The sequence below is a fragment of the Lissotriton helveticus genome, chromosome 10, assembly GCF_964261635.1.
Source record: "Lissotriton helveticus chromosome 10, aLisHel1.1, whole genome shotgun sequence".
Taxonomy (NCBI): Eukaryota; Metazoa; Chordata; class Amphibia; order Caudata; family Salamandridae; genus Lissotriton; species Lissotriton helveticus.
In genome coordinates, this window is record NC_136071.1 from 33,652,061 (window position 1) to 33,667,591 (window position 15,531).

A 15,531-nucleotide genomic window follows, 5' to 3' on the forward strand; every position below is an offset into this window, starting at 1 on the left:
TCTCTGTAATTTTCTCCTTTCGGTTTCTCTTTCACAAAGTTTCATCTTTTTTCGGGTTTCCTTTTTTAGGTTTCGACTGCAAAAAGCTGCGCAAGCAGCTTTTGCGCAGGAGAAATCTTATGAGAACTGTAGTGTGGCTTTGGTTCGGCCCTCGTCATTGATTGGCTGGCTCCGTAAACGGAGCCTTGCCATTGGACGAGGGGCCTGTCCGTCAATGCCGGACCAGACACGGGGGCGTTCCCGAGATTCTTTTCCTTTTGCCGACGTCACGCGACGCCGGGAACGCCCCCGAGTCTGGTCCGGCATTGCCGGCACTACTGCGTCTCTTCTCCCCCGTTTCCCGCCCCGTGACTGGCCGGCCGGCCAATCCTAGCGCGGCCGGCCGGAAGTGCCCGCCCCCCGCAGCCCGGGGGAAGAAGGAAGACGGCAAGCAGTATGGCGGCGCCCGCGGGGCTCCCGTGGCCTGGAGGGAACCGCCGCCGTCGACGTTGCCGGTCTCCCATGCCGAAGAGGGAGACCGGAGAAGTGCCAGAGAGATTTTCGACGTTGCCGGTCTCCCATGCCGAAGAGGGAGACCGGAGAAGTGCCGCCGTCGCAAGGTGCAGGTGAGTCGATTGGTTTTTTTGTATTTTTTTTTCCCCTCCTCTCTTCCCCTGCCTTCCTGCCCCAACCTCTCTCCCCCTGTCTCCTACCTTCACTCGTCATGTCCTCCCCGCCTTCCTCGTCTCCGGCCGGGCTCCCGGCTGCTGCTCTGGAGGCCTGAGAGGTGGAGCCCTGTCCGGGGAGTTCCCTGCACCGGCATGTACGTGCAGACACGAGCCGGGCCTCGGGGGTCTGCTGGTGTGCAGAGTGCAGAGTGGAGCTTCAGAGTGAATTGGGAATGTTCACTGCGGGACAACTTAAACCCACAATGTATCAGCCAGGCGCAGGCCAACTGAGTAAAATATGCATATAGAACTGTAATAAGGCTGGCCTGCAAAATATTAGGAAGCCAATGGCCACGCATGGCTCCCCCTCGGCTAATTTGCGGGGAACAGATTGTAATAGCTGAGGCTTTCCGCTGATTATCTTATCCAGGATCAATATTGCTAAAATCCAACCAGAAGCTAAACAAAGTCAGTTTCCCTTCATTGCACTGGGCCTTCTTCTGAGTAACAGATGGCTGGATGGGAATGGCTGCCTCGCAAGCGCTGTCCGTACTTGGTTAGTTAACTAGTTGGTGTTTGTGAACTATACAGATGGAGGGAAATTAATGTTAGAATTGCAATTTAGTAGCGGACACGAGCAGCATTTTCTCAGTGTCTGTCACGGTACATTCTTGGATTGGATGTGGGACCAGTGAATACAGCGCTGCAGTGTTTCGACACAGCCGTAACCAATGTTGCGGCAAATGGAGGTGAATTGAGGTTCTCGCCTTCTCTTCTTTTGGCGGGTGTGGGTGTGCACTGAAAGTGACCAGCGTTGATATACCCTTTCACTTGTGTTTAACAGAGGGCTTTGGTGAATTTCAGTATCTGTGGATGTGAGCACCGGCTGTGTTGCTGGGTTTCTCTGTTCCTGGGTGATTTATGACCGAGGTGCACATTTCGGGGCTGTAAAATATGCACACAGGACGCTAATTGCCGCAATCGCTCTTAAAGTGTTGTTAGTGGGGTTTACAGTGAGTGCTCCCTGCTATTTTAAGGCATTATGCGATCCCGCTTGCGGGGGTAACCAGAGCTCGCCCCGGATACTAGGCATTCAGTTCTCGGTGGTGGAAGTTTGGGTCGGCCAGGCAGCTGTGGAAAAGGTTGAAATGTTTTTAAGGCTGATGTAAGACACTGCACCCTGTGGCTGGGTCCCGTGACGACAGGATGTTCGTCCGGGCCCTGTTGGGGGGGATGGGTGTGTGTATATCTCCGAGCCTCGTGGCCACGGTTTGTGCCCTGACCCGTGGGGAGCAAGCTGTTTAGTGGGCAGTATGAAAGAATTTAGTGGGCAGGCGAATGGTAATATGAGTGTGGGTCCACTTGTGCAGGGGCAAGGCATTCGTGCTTGGGACCTGAACGTGCTGGTTATCTTTGTGACCGGCTCTTGAAAAGCAGTGTGTGAATGGGGGGTGTGGACGCAATACCATGGTGCCTGGTTCCGTACACATAGAACCAGGCTGGCCCTTCGAGGCCCTAATGTACATGTGCCCTAGCCGACCATGGGGTGTATCACTGACATGAGGTAGCATGCGTGGGCCTGTGAGAGCGTGGTGCTTATGTGAGCGTAGGTTTATTTGTGCCTGGACCGTGCCTCAAATGCATGCGCTATTGGTATTGTAAATGACAATGCCATTTATTTATCTGTTTTCAAAACCAACACATAAATAAAAATGTTGTCATTTACAATGCCAATAGCTCCAACTTTTGCAAAGGCGAAACCGTTGCATTGTAAATGCTTGTTCTTTCTTCCCGCATGCTTTGCAAAATGTGTGGTAGATGGCCTTTACCTCTTCTCAGACAGCCAATTGCGGGTGGGAAATTGTAGTGCAGTGCAGCCCTACTGTACTGAACTTTGTTGTCTAAAGGAGAGCCTTCCAACTATGTGGAAATGTAACAGAATACATGTGCTACCATTATAGTATATAAAGCGTGCCAAGTCCTTACAGTGAACTTCGCACTATATAAACAAGCACTGGCGTTGCCAATAGGTCTCGCAGTAGGAACGTTGTAGCTATTACAATTGCAAATAACCATGCCTTTTATTTTTGTTTTCATTTTAAAAACATATAGGGCTTTGTCATTTACAAAACCAATAGCTCCAACTTTCTTACTGCGAGACCTATTGGCAACGCCAGTGCTTGTTCTATAAGCACCCCGTTAGTTATCTTGCAGTTTCTTTTGTGCTCCTTCACCACCCTCACCTTCGTGTTCGTACCCCCTTTGTTTTGCTCATCCTTCCCATACCCTCGACCCTTTCGTCCCCCAAATCCTGTCCACGTTGCTCCTCCCCCACTTGGGAGCCATTAAAAATGATAGCAGCTCGCATTTAGTGCCACACTACTGGGCTCTCCAGATTTTTTAAAATACCATTCCAAGTGTTACCTGTATTTTAGATCGGTCCATAACGTTTTAAAAAAATTGTATATTTAGCATTCTGTAAGCGTATGTTTGCGAAATGATGCAACCACCAACAGCATAATTTTCTTGCACTGGATCCGCAAATGGCATTGCTAAAGAACAATTGGCCAAGAGGTGAGATCTGTTGTCTTTGCCTCTGCTTGCTATTATAGGCAGCCAGAACCAATGAGTAAAATTCATAGCTTAAGAACTCTTGTAGCTTTTGTGAAATGTTGTACACTATTTTTGTTGGTGGCTCTGTTCTAGGCACAGCTGAATCTCGGGTTTCTTGAACACCAAGGTGGCTTAGTCTTCCACCTCCGTCTACCACTCAACGCCTCCTGCTTCTTTTCAGTCTTAGGGGTCTTTATCACCCCAGAGTTCTCCCTTTGTCACAGATTTACAAATTTGCTTTCCTACCTTTCGATCTCACTCTGGGACGAGATTTGAATGTTGGTCCCCAAATTAGGAGTTGGTGCACACCACCTGCAACCATGAACACAAATTAAGCACTGACTATATGTGGGGAAAAAAGGAAAAGTTGTCTATATCCCCATCACGTTTTCTACTTTTGTATGTATATATCTGTGTGTGTATATATATTATAGTTTTTCTATAGTGTACACCCATTCAAAATGCAGCTTAATGCTGTACGTGTTCTAAGGCAAACTTAAAATCGATGAGTTACAGTAGAAGAAACTGAATTGTGGATGATTAATGCATTGTGATTTAGTATTGTTTTAAGAGGAGAGTCTTCAACTCTTTCTTAAATTAAAGCAGCTTTGGGGTGGTCTTGATGGCTACAGAGATGCTCCAGATCCTGGGTGCATAGATAGGAAAGGCCTATTGCCTTCTTTTCTTTTCTCTTTTACACTTATACAGCCAGAACACTGTGCAACTGCAGACTGTGTGGTGACAACCACCAGAGATGGTGAGCTTGACTGCAAGAAAACGAGCATTTGCTATGCAATAGGTCTCGCACTTACGCAATTTTCAGCTATTGATATTGCAAAGAACAATGCCTTTTATTTTTGTTTTTAACACATAAATAAAAGGCATTGTCATTTATAATGACAATAGCTTAAACTCACGTAAATGCGAGAGCTATTGCATTGCAAATGCTTGTTTTTGTTGCCAAGTTCGGCTGAAAAAACGGGATTGCATTTATGTAAGATCTTTTTCCTTTCTTCTAGGATTTGCAGAGGCATAGTTTCTGCACACACTGGTTTGAACAGTCCAGAAAATGGTCTGCATCAGCTGGAGGAACAAGTAACATTTGCATAGTAAAAGGTTTTTAAAAACCTGGTGAGTGTGGACGTGGTGCTGATTGTTTGCTGCAGGTATCCATGATTAGGGCAATCACACAAGTGGTGACAGTGGGTGGAGCAGGAAGAGAGTAACATAGGACACCCCAGTTATCCATACAGATCACAAGGGTGGGCTGTGTGACCGGATTCAAGACTGATCAGTTGCACATTTTCTTTCCACTCTTCATAGGATGCAAAGGGGAGAATCCAGTTCTTGAGGTACCACCTCAAAATGGATGTGAATAACTTTTCCATTCACACAGGGCATGGTGGTCGGCAGTGGGACTAGACTGGAAGGGAACTGGTTGTCTAAAAAAAAGGACCATACAATCACAAGCACACCAAAGGTGTATCTGATGATCTAGATTGTGCTCCAGTGAGACACATAAGATCAGCCTGAAGGTGTACAATGTATTCGCAAAGAAAGGGCAAAAAAGCAGTGCTTTCATGAGCACACCTCTGCAGACACTTATGCTAATAGACGGGAACTACAATCAAAAAGACGAGTTATTGTCAATGCTCTCTCGATGGAACATGCACATCCTGGAGCTACCACCTGTATACTCCCTCGAATCTGCCCCACATTCACCACACATTCACGCACTGCTTACTAATTTTCCCGCCTGTCCTGCCACCAAAAATGGGGCGAGGACTGGGGGCAGGCATCTCCACTTGTTGGAGCTGTCCTAATCCGCATAACACAAAGGGGAGAGCCTTTGAGGCTCACCACCAAGTGCTGCTGGGGGATGTGAGTAGTCCCTCCACCCAGAGCAGGCTTTGTTTCTCACCTCCAAAAGCACAATGGCTCTCACCCCATGGGGGTCAAAAACCTGTCTGTTGGAGGCTGGCCGCCAGTGACCAGTCTGCCAAAACACTAGAAGGTGGTTGTTTATCACGAGGCATCTCTTAGATACCCTCTGGGTGCATTTTATAATACATTCATCACTGGCATCAGTGTGTGTTTATTATGCTGAGAAGTTTGATACCAAATTTCAGTCTTCCATAAAGCCTTCGTGGAGCTGTGAAGTTGACAAACTCCAGGCCCATTGTAGGAAAGTAGGTTTTTGTTGCCCCCTTACTTTTCCCCAGATTTCTGATGCAATTTGACTTGATGTGCCGCGGGTCCCTGCCAATCAAGTTCTCCGTGCCTGTGGTCTTTCCCAAAACTGTACCTTGGTACTCCCAATTGGCACCTCTCTGGCCACATGTAAGTCCCTTATAAAAGGTACCATGGGGACCAAGGGCACTGTGATCAGGGAAGGCCTGTAAGGGCTGCAGAACACATTGTCTCACCCTTGGAGGTCCTGTACCTTAACACACACACATTGCCATTGCAGTCTGTGTGTTTTGTGCAGAGAAAACCATACTTGTGTGCCATACCTGCAACTCACTGCCTATGGTATAGGAAAGACTCCCCTCTAGCTGGGTGCACTATGCCACTGGTGAGGTTACAGTTGCATGAGCACTTTACCCCTACAGTATCTAAGTCCATTCTTAGACATTGTAAGTGCAGTAAAGCCACAAAGATTGTATGGTCTGGAAGTTTGTCATTACGAACTCCACAGCACCATAATGCCTTAACTGAATTCTGGGAAGATTGGTGGCAAACTTATCAGCATAATAAAAGCACACTAATGCTAATGTGGGATTTATTATATCATGCACTCGGAGGGCATCTTTGAGATGCCCCCTGAAAAAAGATCAACCTCTGGTGGGTTCATTGACCCACTAGACATATTTCTGGACCCCTGAAGTGGCACCCTTCGCTCTCTGGGCCCAGAAACTAAACCTTTCCGGGTCAGAGGTCCCACACCTCCTCCCCTAGGACAGGAAGAGCTATCTGTGGCAGGGGAGCTTCAAAGGCCTTACCTCCTTTGTAACGCGCCCCCAGCCTCTCCTGCAATCAGGAGCAGGCCCCTTTGCCCTGAGCTAAACCCTAGGAGCTTTGCTTCCACTTCCAAGTGGCGTGCCCATGAGCAGCCTCCGACTTGAGGCCACCTATCCCCCATCACAACCAAGTACTTACTTTTAAACCGATAACTTAATTTCCTTCCATAGGATTGCATTGACTGCTTTTGTGTGCAGTTGGAAATTGTATGAGAACTTAAACTGTGTGATTACAAACACTGACTGACTTAATTTTTATTTAGAAAATGTCCCAGTGTAATATCTAGGTATATCACGGAGTAGAAAAAGTAATCTGAAAAGTAATTAAAAAATGAACGCTACGTAACTGAAAAGTAATTACAACTGTTTGTTAACATTTGGCCTACTTGTATCAACTTTTAACTTCATTCAACTGTATTATCAGAAAAGTGCTATTTTTACTTACCTGCACCAAGTCTTGCTTGTATATCTGAAAGAGACAGTTGTAGATCCCTTACCTTAGAATTTCCTCCAGGCAACTGACTGGATCCGGAGATTTTCCTTAGCAGTACCCCTGCTTGTCGGTAGGTGGTGTCGGTCAACTCGGGTCCGGTGTTGTGGTTGCTGGGATGACGTTGGGTTGCCTACTTTACGCCGCCCTTGCGCGCTGACATCAGTTCTTTCTTTTTCCACACCAGCCTAGGGCAGATCCGGAGAGAGCTACCCCTTAGCCACTTTTTAGCTAGCCTTTTTGCGATGTGTTTTGTCGGCTTCTTTTCGAGTCTATAGACTCCTGGTGAGCAAGGGATGTCCCTACATCAGACCGGTTTCAAGCCTTGCAGGTCTCTTCATTAGATGATGTTGGTGACGGACTTGCACATTGTGTGCTTGTGGTGTCTGGAGGGCGACCATGACCCAAGTTGTGCTCTGACTGCCAGGCCATGTATCCGAAGAGTTTTTGGAGGTCCGGTGGTCGGCTCCTCGTCGTTCCCAGTCTCGTTTTAGAGGAAGGTCTTGAGGCTATTGTATTGTATTTCTAAAGCGCGCTATCACTCTGCGGGAGTATCTTGGCGCAGTGCGGTAATAGATGGGAGGTACAGGATGGTGCTGCTGACTCAGAATTACTGACGGGTTAAATAAGAAAGAAGCACAAAGAGTCCAGTGCTCCAAAGATCTAAGTTTTCAGAGATTTCTTGAAACCGGCATCGGATTGGATGAGACGAAGATAACATGGGAGTCTATTCCATGCTTTTACTCCAAGAACAGTTCATGCTCTACCTCCCTAAGTTTTATATCTGAGCGGCGTGGGTTTTTAAGCTCTTGGCTGAGGACCTAAGGGGGCGAATGGTGACATATAGTATGAATCTAGATCTTAGATATGCAGGTCCTAAGGCCTTGAAAGCTCTGAAGGTGATGACGAGTAACTTAAATATCCCTCTTTAGTGAATGGGTAGCCTGTGCAGCGTTTTCAAAGCTGCGGAGCGACGTGGCAGTTTAAGCACCAGGCTGGCTGCCGGAAGTTGAACAGTCTGAAGCTTGTAAAAGATTGCTTTATTGGTACTCATGTAAATGCTATGGCAGTAATCTAATCTGGAGGTTATATGGGCTGCTCTGATCATTTTTCTTACCTTCGCTGGAAGACGGTCAAAAAACTTTTTCAGGGATTTAATCAGCTGGAAGCACTTCCCCGCCACTGATTGTGCTTGTGGACAGAAAGATAGAGTTGAGTCGAATTTTACCCCAAGATTGTTTACTACTTCCACTGTATTTGGTGCAGGGGGCGTATTGGGTGGCCACCAGTGGCTGGGGGTGAATGTAATGGCCTTGTCTAGAAGCATGATTTCTGTCTTTTCTGAGTGTCACTTCAAGCCGTTCTGCTTCATCCAGTGTATGACCTATTTGAGACCATGTTGGAAATTTTCTTCAGCATTGACAGTGTTTCTCTAATGCTAGGATCAACTGAGTATAGTCAGCATATGATGTGGTTTCAATATTAAATGATATCAGTTTTCGGAGGGGTTCCATGTAGATGTTGAACAGCACTGAACTTAATATAGAGCCCTGCAGGACACCTGTACTTACGGGTTTCATGGCTGACTGATATTGACCTAGCGTGGTTACTTGATGACGACATGTCAAGAATGATTTGAGCCAGAGCTAGATGGGAAATGCTGCATGCTTTGAGGCAATGTAATTCCATCCCGTGAGACATGGCATCAAACGCAGCTGACCAGTCTAGCAGAATAAATCCTGCCTTTTTTCCTACATCCAAGGCAAATGTATGGCTCTCTGAGGTATGTAAAAGAGCAGAGTCTGTAGAGTGTAAAGGCCTGAAACCTGATTGAGTCGGAAATAACATGTTGGTGGTTTCCAAGAAAGTTGACTAGACAGGGTAGTAGGGAGATAGGTCGGAGGTTGGAATGAGTGGTGGGGTCTGATAGTTGTTTTTTGATGGAGTGGCTTAAATGCCGCGGTTTTCCAATCAGGGGGTACTTCAGCTAGTGAAAGTGAAGAATGAATTATATTGTTGATGAACGTGTTCAGTGTCAATGATGGCGTGGAAGATTTTCGGGGGGCAGTGATGGATGGGGGATCCTGATTTGCTGGAGAGGATAGCTTGGCGAGATTGGTCCATGTCAATCGATTGAAAAGAGTGTAAGTAGTGCGCCTTATTCTGGATCTCAGATGCTAATTCCTGTGTTGAATGAAGGTGTCCCCTTGAAACCGGTGTGGATGTTTTGAATTTTCAGTTAACCCCTTCCACGCCGATGACGAGCTGGGCTCGTCATGAGGTAGCCTCCTCCTACGCTGATGACGAGCCCAGCTCGTCACGTAACATGCGCTTTCGCATAACTCCGCGTACGAGCGGAATTCCGCACGCGGTTAAAAAAAAATCAGCTATTTGATTGCAAAGAGTCTGAGGGCTGAATCTCTCGTTTGCGTTTGAGAGATTTAGGATATGTAAAAGATATCACTATCTTAAAAATAGTTTTTAGATCAGTCTGCTGAGGCGATTGGTATAAGCTTTCTTTTCTAATCTAATTTGATGATGCTAGGCCTTTAAGGCTTGTTTGAACCCAGAGAGGTCTTCCGGCTTATAGTTTCTACGCCATCTGCATTCGAACTGCCTACATTGAAGGTGTAGGTCTGTCAATTTTTCATTGAACCATGGCGATTAGGTTTTAGTGCTGTTATTTTTTCTTTCTTTTTTTAATGACTGGGGTGAGGGCAGGCTATTGCAGAGTCGGGACATTCAGTAGGTAACATTTTGTGAATCCCTCATTGGATCTCCTGTTAGATTGGGTCTAAGAGCTAGTGATTTATTATTAAGGTCCGGGTTGGCTAACATTTTGCTCCATTTCCAGACTGTTTTGGGAGTGCCACCGGTATAACTCGATATAATATTGATAGACTTGTGTTTTATCTCAAAAGGGATAAACAAATGATCTTTCCAGGATCGAGGTAGTGGGGCATTGATTTTTGGGGAGCAGTGGTTAGAGCATATTCCATCCAGGGTGGGACCGGCGTTATGGGTAGGAGAGAACACCAGCTCTTCTAGACCCGGGATGTTGAGGGTGTCAAAACAATTCTGTACTCCTGATTCGTTCTTGTACTCTAGGTATATGTTAAGGTCCCCAAGAAGGGTAAATTTGGAGTACCTAAGAATTAGCGGGCCACGGGTGTCACCCAGAGTGTCTAGGAATTGGGTGCTTGGGCCTGGTGGACGATATACCAGAGCTCCCGGGAAAGAAGTGGATCCATTGATATGAAGACTGGAACCCAAGGTTTCTGCCCTTTTTAGGTCTTACGTCAGCGAAAGACCTATTGCTGCCTAGTTAGCTCTGAAGGGACCACAGACCGGGGCACGAGCGCCGATTGCACCTCGTGGACGCGCATGCCAAGCCCCGCCTCCCGAGCCGTGCACATCTCAGTCAGTCAGCCATGCCTCTCATTCGCGCGCACACACCAGCTGCCCATACACCCACCAGCCACCCCCAGCCACGCACACACGCACCAGCTGCCCACACACGCACCAGCCGCCCCCAGCCCCGCACACACGCACCAGCTGCCCACACACGCACCAGCCGCCCCCAGCCCCGCACACACGCACCAGCTGCCCACACACGCACCAGCCGCCCCCAGCCCCGCACACGCACCAGCTGCCCACACACGCACCAGCCGCCCACACACGCACCAGCCGCCCCCAGCCCCGCACACACGCACCACCAAGTCCCACTCACCGGGTGTCATCTCCCCCGCCTCCATTGACATGGCTCACCACTTTTCTGCCGCCACCGCCGGGCTCCCCCTCCGGCATGGGAGCCCCGCGTCACCACTTCCATCTCGGCGAGTCACATCGTGCACGAGCTTATGGCGGAAGTCCCGCCCCACAGCAAGCATGACGCTGCCGGACTTCCGGATTTCGCACTTTGGACTGTCATTTAACCACTTTCTTAACACTCGCAATGTTGATAGATTGGCCAGCTAAAGACAGGTAAGATGAAATGGCTTATCCCAGGTCATATAACGTAGTCCAGAGGGAAAGCAAGAATATCATTACAGTCCCTTTTCAATTTGGATGACTTAACTGCTGCACCACGGCCAACATTATGAAAACAGTGGAAGGATACCGGAAGCGAGACCCAGCATTCAGCGTTGAACGTGTCCCCTGCCGAATATGAAATTATACAAAGTGCTTCTCTGGCGAGAAACCACACATTGATGCTCTGTCTGAAGGATTCTGCAGAGAGAGATAAGCACTAGAGCTCCTTTTACCATTCGAGAGGCTGCCATAGGGTGGAATCATGGTAGATGTGGTTGTAGGTGACAAATGAACACGCAAACAAACCGGAGACCCTCTCCTACAGTGGCAACAAAATACATGGTACGGTTACAGGTAACTGGGTGGCTCCTCTCTATGTAGGCAGAATGCATGGTACACTTAAAGGGGGTAGTGGCCTGTACAACATTCCTCCTATGAATTCCTGCTGTAATGTAATCTTATTGTGATACTGGTTCTTTTCCTCTTTAATGTCATCATTATTAGCTGAATTTTGCACCTAACTATTGCTACAGTTCGAAGGATGTTCAGTTATCTCTATACAAGCACTTTCTTCTCTCTTTTTCAAGATATATCCCCTGTCGATTTTATGGCTGTGGTTTTATCTGTTATAAAATTGAACTTTCACGATATGCTGCTACATTTATTTTTTTAACCCTCTAAAAAGTGAGTGATTCGTCTCTTGTGATTTATGCGAATAATATTCTACGGTAAAGGTCTCTATTTGCGCAACGTAAAATATAATTTTATCGTGCTATTGTCTTGTAACCTTTTAAGTGGACCTCCTTTTCGAGTTCCATACCTTAATAAAAAATGTATTGAATTGCTATGACAGCAGCAGGGGTGATGCAAATGATACAGGAGGCTCTGTGGGCGATGTGCCTGTTCTCACCCAGTAGGGTGAATATATTTGTCATAGGGGCAGGGCTTTAAGTGGGCCGGGTCGTGCTGGTGCTGAGCACCGGCAGTTGTGAGGAGACGGGTCCCTATCTGGCTCCCTATTTTTGCCCTCGCCCTCAGGGTGAAAACAAATCTTACCTCTGGACCAGTACCATCCTTCACTGCCTTTGCTTTGAGGTAACTTCAAAGGGACTAGTTTTACTTCTTTCACAGTCTCATTTCAGAATGGAAGCATTTTCAATACTATATTCAACGAAGCCATAGTTGGTGCTAATTTTATTTTATGCGACCAACAACCGTTGGCAAAGCCAATAGTCCTGGCTTGTTGTATGTGTAATGCTACTTGTTTTATCTGGATATCTGGATGCAGTGATAGAACCAGCAAAATACCAGAGGGCCAGCTTACTATGCTAAGCACACATTTTTAGCCTAGGTGTTTTAAAGCCACACCCTCGGCCAAGCCCCTTTGGGAGACAAACACGTTTTTTCATCCCACTTATAGCCCTGCATAGGGGCTATATGTTTTCTGTTAGTTTTTATTACATGTTCGAATCATGCAGCCATGGTAGTAATAAAGGATTCAATACATTCATTACAAAACAAGGAAATGTGAAAATATCACCACGTTTGGCTTTCGTTGTGTAATGAGTAAAACACACCTTCTATGTTTATTGAAAGACATTTTTAATGTGTTTTGGTATGTGCTGCAAATAGTATATAAGTCAAAAAGCATGTCTTCCCCTAAGCCCCGCCCACTCGCCACATTTAAATGAGTACCTGCACTCCCCCCCCCCCCCCCCCCTCCCCTTTTTATGTCTCGCCTGTCAATGCGCATGCGCATTGAGCGGAGCAAGACTATAGGGGCTTAACCCCATGGACGCTCATGACGAGCTCAGCTCGTCATGGAGTGCCCATTCATTTCAATGGAATTTACATGAAGAGGCTCCAAGTGGCTTAGCATCCAAGTGGTTAAACAGACTTTAACTAGACTGGCGATTTGATGCAGTGCATGTGCGCTTTTAGCTCCATGCGCAAGCGCAATGAGTTAAAATGCGCGTGCACAGCATCAAATCGCCAGCCATCTGTTGCCCAGCTTGGTGCCGCCAGCAGCTCTTCCCGCTCCACCCCCTGCTGCATCAAAGGCTTTCATGGTCGGCCGGCCGTGCTTTCAGTTTCACGGCCGGCCGTGTCTCCTTTTCTGTTGCCCAGCTTGTTTTCCTTTAGGGGGTCAGTAATTATATAGATAGATGAGCGCTGCATACAGCTAAAGAATAGAAGGCTCATGAGGTGCTTTAATAGACCCTAAAAAATGTGAGCATAAGCACAGCCTATGAATTGTTTTATAGCCCAATCTCTGCTCAAACACTACCTCTTTAATCCCCATCTGCATCCACCACTCTCCCCCTCCCTCACAAGTATTTCCTTGCTGTTCCCATATCCCTCCTTCACATCGCACACCATTTGGCTTCGAGGCTGCCCTCATGTCTAATTTACCACCCTGTGTTTTTATTGCCTTTCTTTGTATTGCGATCCGAACACATTATGCTTCGTTTCATTTGCAACATGCATTGGCGAGCCATGGGCATGCTGCAGTTCCCGATTTATGTAACTGCTACTTTCAAGCTTCTGAACAGAAGCTGCTCGGTTGCAAGTTAAATGATAATTCAACCTCCTACACACAAACCCACACACAACCCCTCCACTCACACACACAACCCACACACAACCCCACTCACAATCACAACCCCACTCACAATCACAACCCCACTCACAATCACAACCCCACTCACAATCACAACCCCAAACACACACAACCCCCCACACAGACACACCACACCCCCACACCACACCCCCACACACACACCCCACACAGACCTCCCCCACACACCCACACACAACCCCACACACACACAACCCCCACACAGACACACCACACCCCCACACACACCCCACACAGACCTCCCCCCCACACACACACACCCACACACAACCCCGCACACCCACACAACCCCGCACACCCACACACAACCCCCACACACACCCCCGCACACAACCCCCACACACAACCCCCACACACAACCCCCACACACAACCCCCACACACAACCCCCACACACAACCCCACACACAACCCCCACACACAACCCCCACACACAACCCCCACACACAACCCCCACACACACAACCCCCACACACAACCCCCACACACAACCCCCACACACAACCCCCACACACACAACCCCCACACACAACCCCCACACACACAACCCCCCACACACACAACCCCCCACACACACAACCCCACACACACACAACCCCACACACACACAACCCCCCACACACACAACCCCCCCACACAACCCCCCCCACACACACAACCCCCCCCACACACACAACCCCCCCCCACACACAACCCCCCCCCCACACACAACCCCCCCCCACACACAACCCCCCCCCCCACACACACACAACCCCCCCCACACACACAACCCCACACACACACACACAACCCCACACACACACACAACCCCCCACACACACAACCCCTTCACTCTTGGGCTCCCTCTCCGTGCTTCTCTCCCCTGCTGCACTCTCGTGCTCTCTAGAGATGTGGCCTAACGACCAGAGCTGCCATCTAAGTCACGTAAATACAAAACATGTTGTTTTTGATTATTTGTCAATTTGGCATCCTGTCCCTTTGTGTAAGGTGGAACCCTCTCTTATTGTTTGACACTCTGTATATACTATACCAAAATGAGGTATAGTGTGCACCTTGTCCAGTGGAACCCCAAAAGAAGGCAGAGGTAAAAGTAGATAGCACCTTACTCTATTTGTGGTTGTGTGGGCGAGCAGTAAGGCTGTATCAGAGGGTAGTGTTAAACATTTGTTGTACACACTCAATCAGCAAATAATGTCTCACACTCAAAGACTGAACTCGGACCAATATTGTTTGTAAAAAAAATATTAGGTATTTTATTTCTATAGCCAAGCCTGGCACAGGTAAGTTCAATAAATCCTTTGCAATATATTATGCAGTGTTTACAAGTGAATGCAAGTTGAAATGCAATGCAGTTGTTTGAAATACAGGTAAGTCAAGGTATTGAAATTACTGTACAGATGACTTTTTAGAATACTTTTTAAGTTACTTTTTCTACTCTGTGTGATATGCCTAGATATCACACTGGGACATTTCCTAGAGAAAAAGTAAGTAAAATCAGTTTTGCACAATTGTTATTACTCAAGTTTCCATACAAATCAACTCCACACGTAAAACATTTTTCAGAGAAAAATAGCCAATTGGTTCCTATGGAGAGAAATTAACTTAACGGTTACCAGGTAAGTAATCGGTCTTTAGGCTTAAGTTCCTGGGGTAAGAACAAGGGTTCCCCCAGGGTCAATGATGCACTCTTGTTACACCCTCCGTGGCACTAGGACGGCCGGGTGCAGAGTACTGAGGCTCAATGTTATCCAATGGGGAATAGGGGACCTCCGGTTGGTGGTTGCTTACAAGCAGGCCACTGGGTTGTGGGAGCAAAGCTCCTGGTGTTAGGCTAAGGGACAAAGGGGGATCCTGTTTAGCACAAAAGAGCACCTACTGAGGCGTAGAGGCGGCTGGGTGCAGGGTGCTGGTTTGGTGTTGGGTGCCCTGTGGATTTAAAAAGGGATTTTCCGATTTCAACAAAGACTGCAGGCTCGGGACTAATATCTTCTGGAGGTGACCACCGGCTGGAGAGGTATGCCTGGGGATGCTGGAACGCCGCCAGTTGGGCCACCCAAGGCCGAGGGACTTAAGGTGCAGGGGTATCTTTAGG

At 47.7% G+C, this 15,531-nt stretch overlaps 1 protein-coding gene across 4 annotated transcripts in view; it reads left to right on the plus strand.

The window, feature by feature from the left end:
• UBA1 (ubiquitin like modifier activating enzyme 1) overlaps positions 1 to 15,531 on the plus strand; it is a 194,197-nt gene that overhangs the window by 74,703 nt on the left and 103,963 nt on the right. Inside the window, exon 1 of one of the 4 annotated variants that reach the window (XM_078664661.1) lies at positions 4,280 to 4,391. The exons of the other annotated variants lie outside the window; for them this stretch is intronic. The gene's annotated coding sequence lies outside the window, so the exon portion shown is untranslated. Of the gene's footprint in view, positions 1 to 4,279; positions 4,392 to 15,531 lie in introns of those variants that run through there. 4 annotated transcript variants of the gene reach the window in all.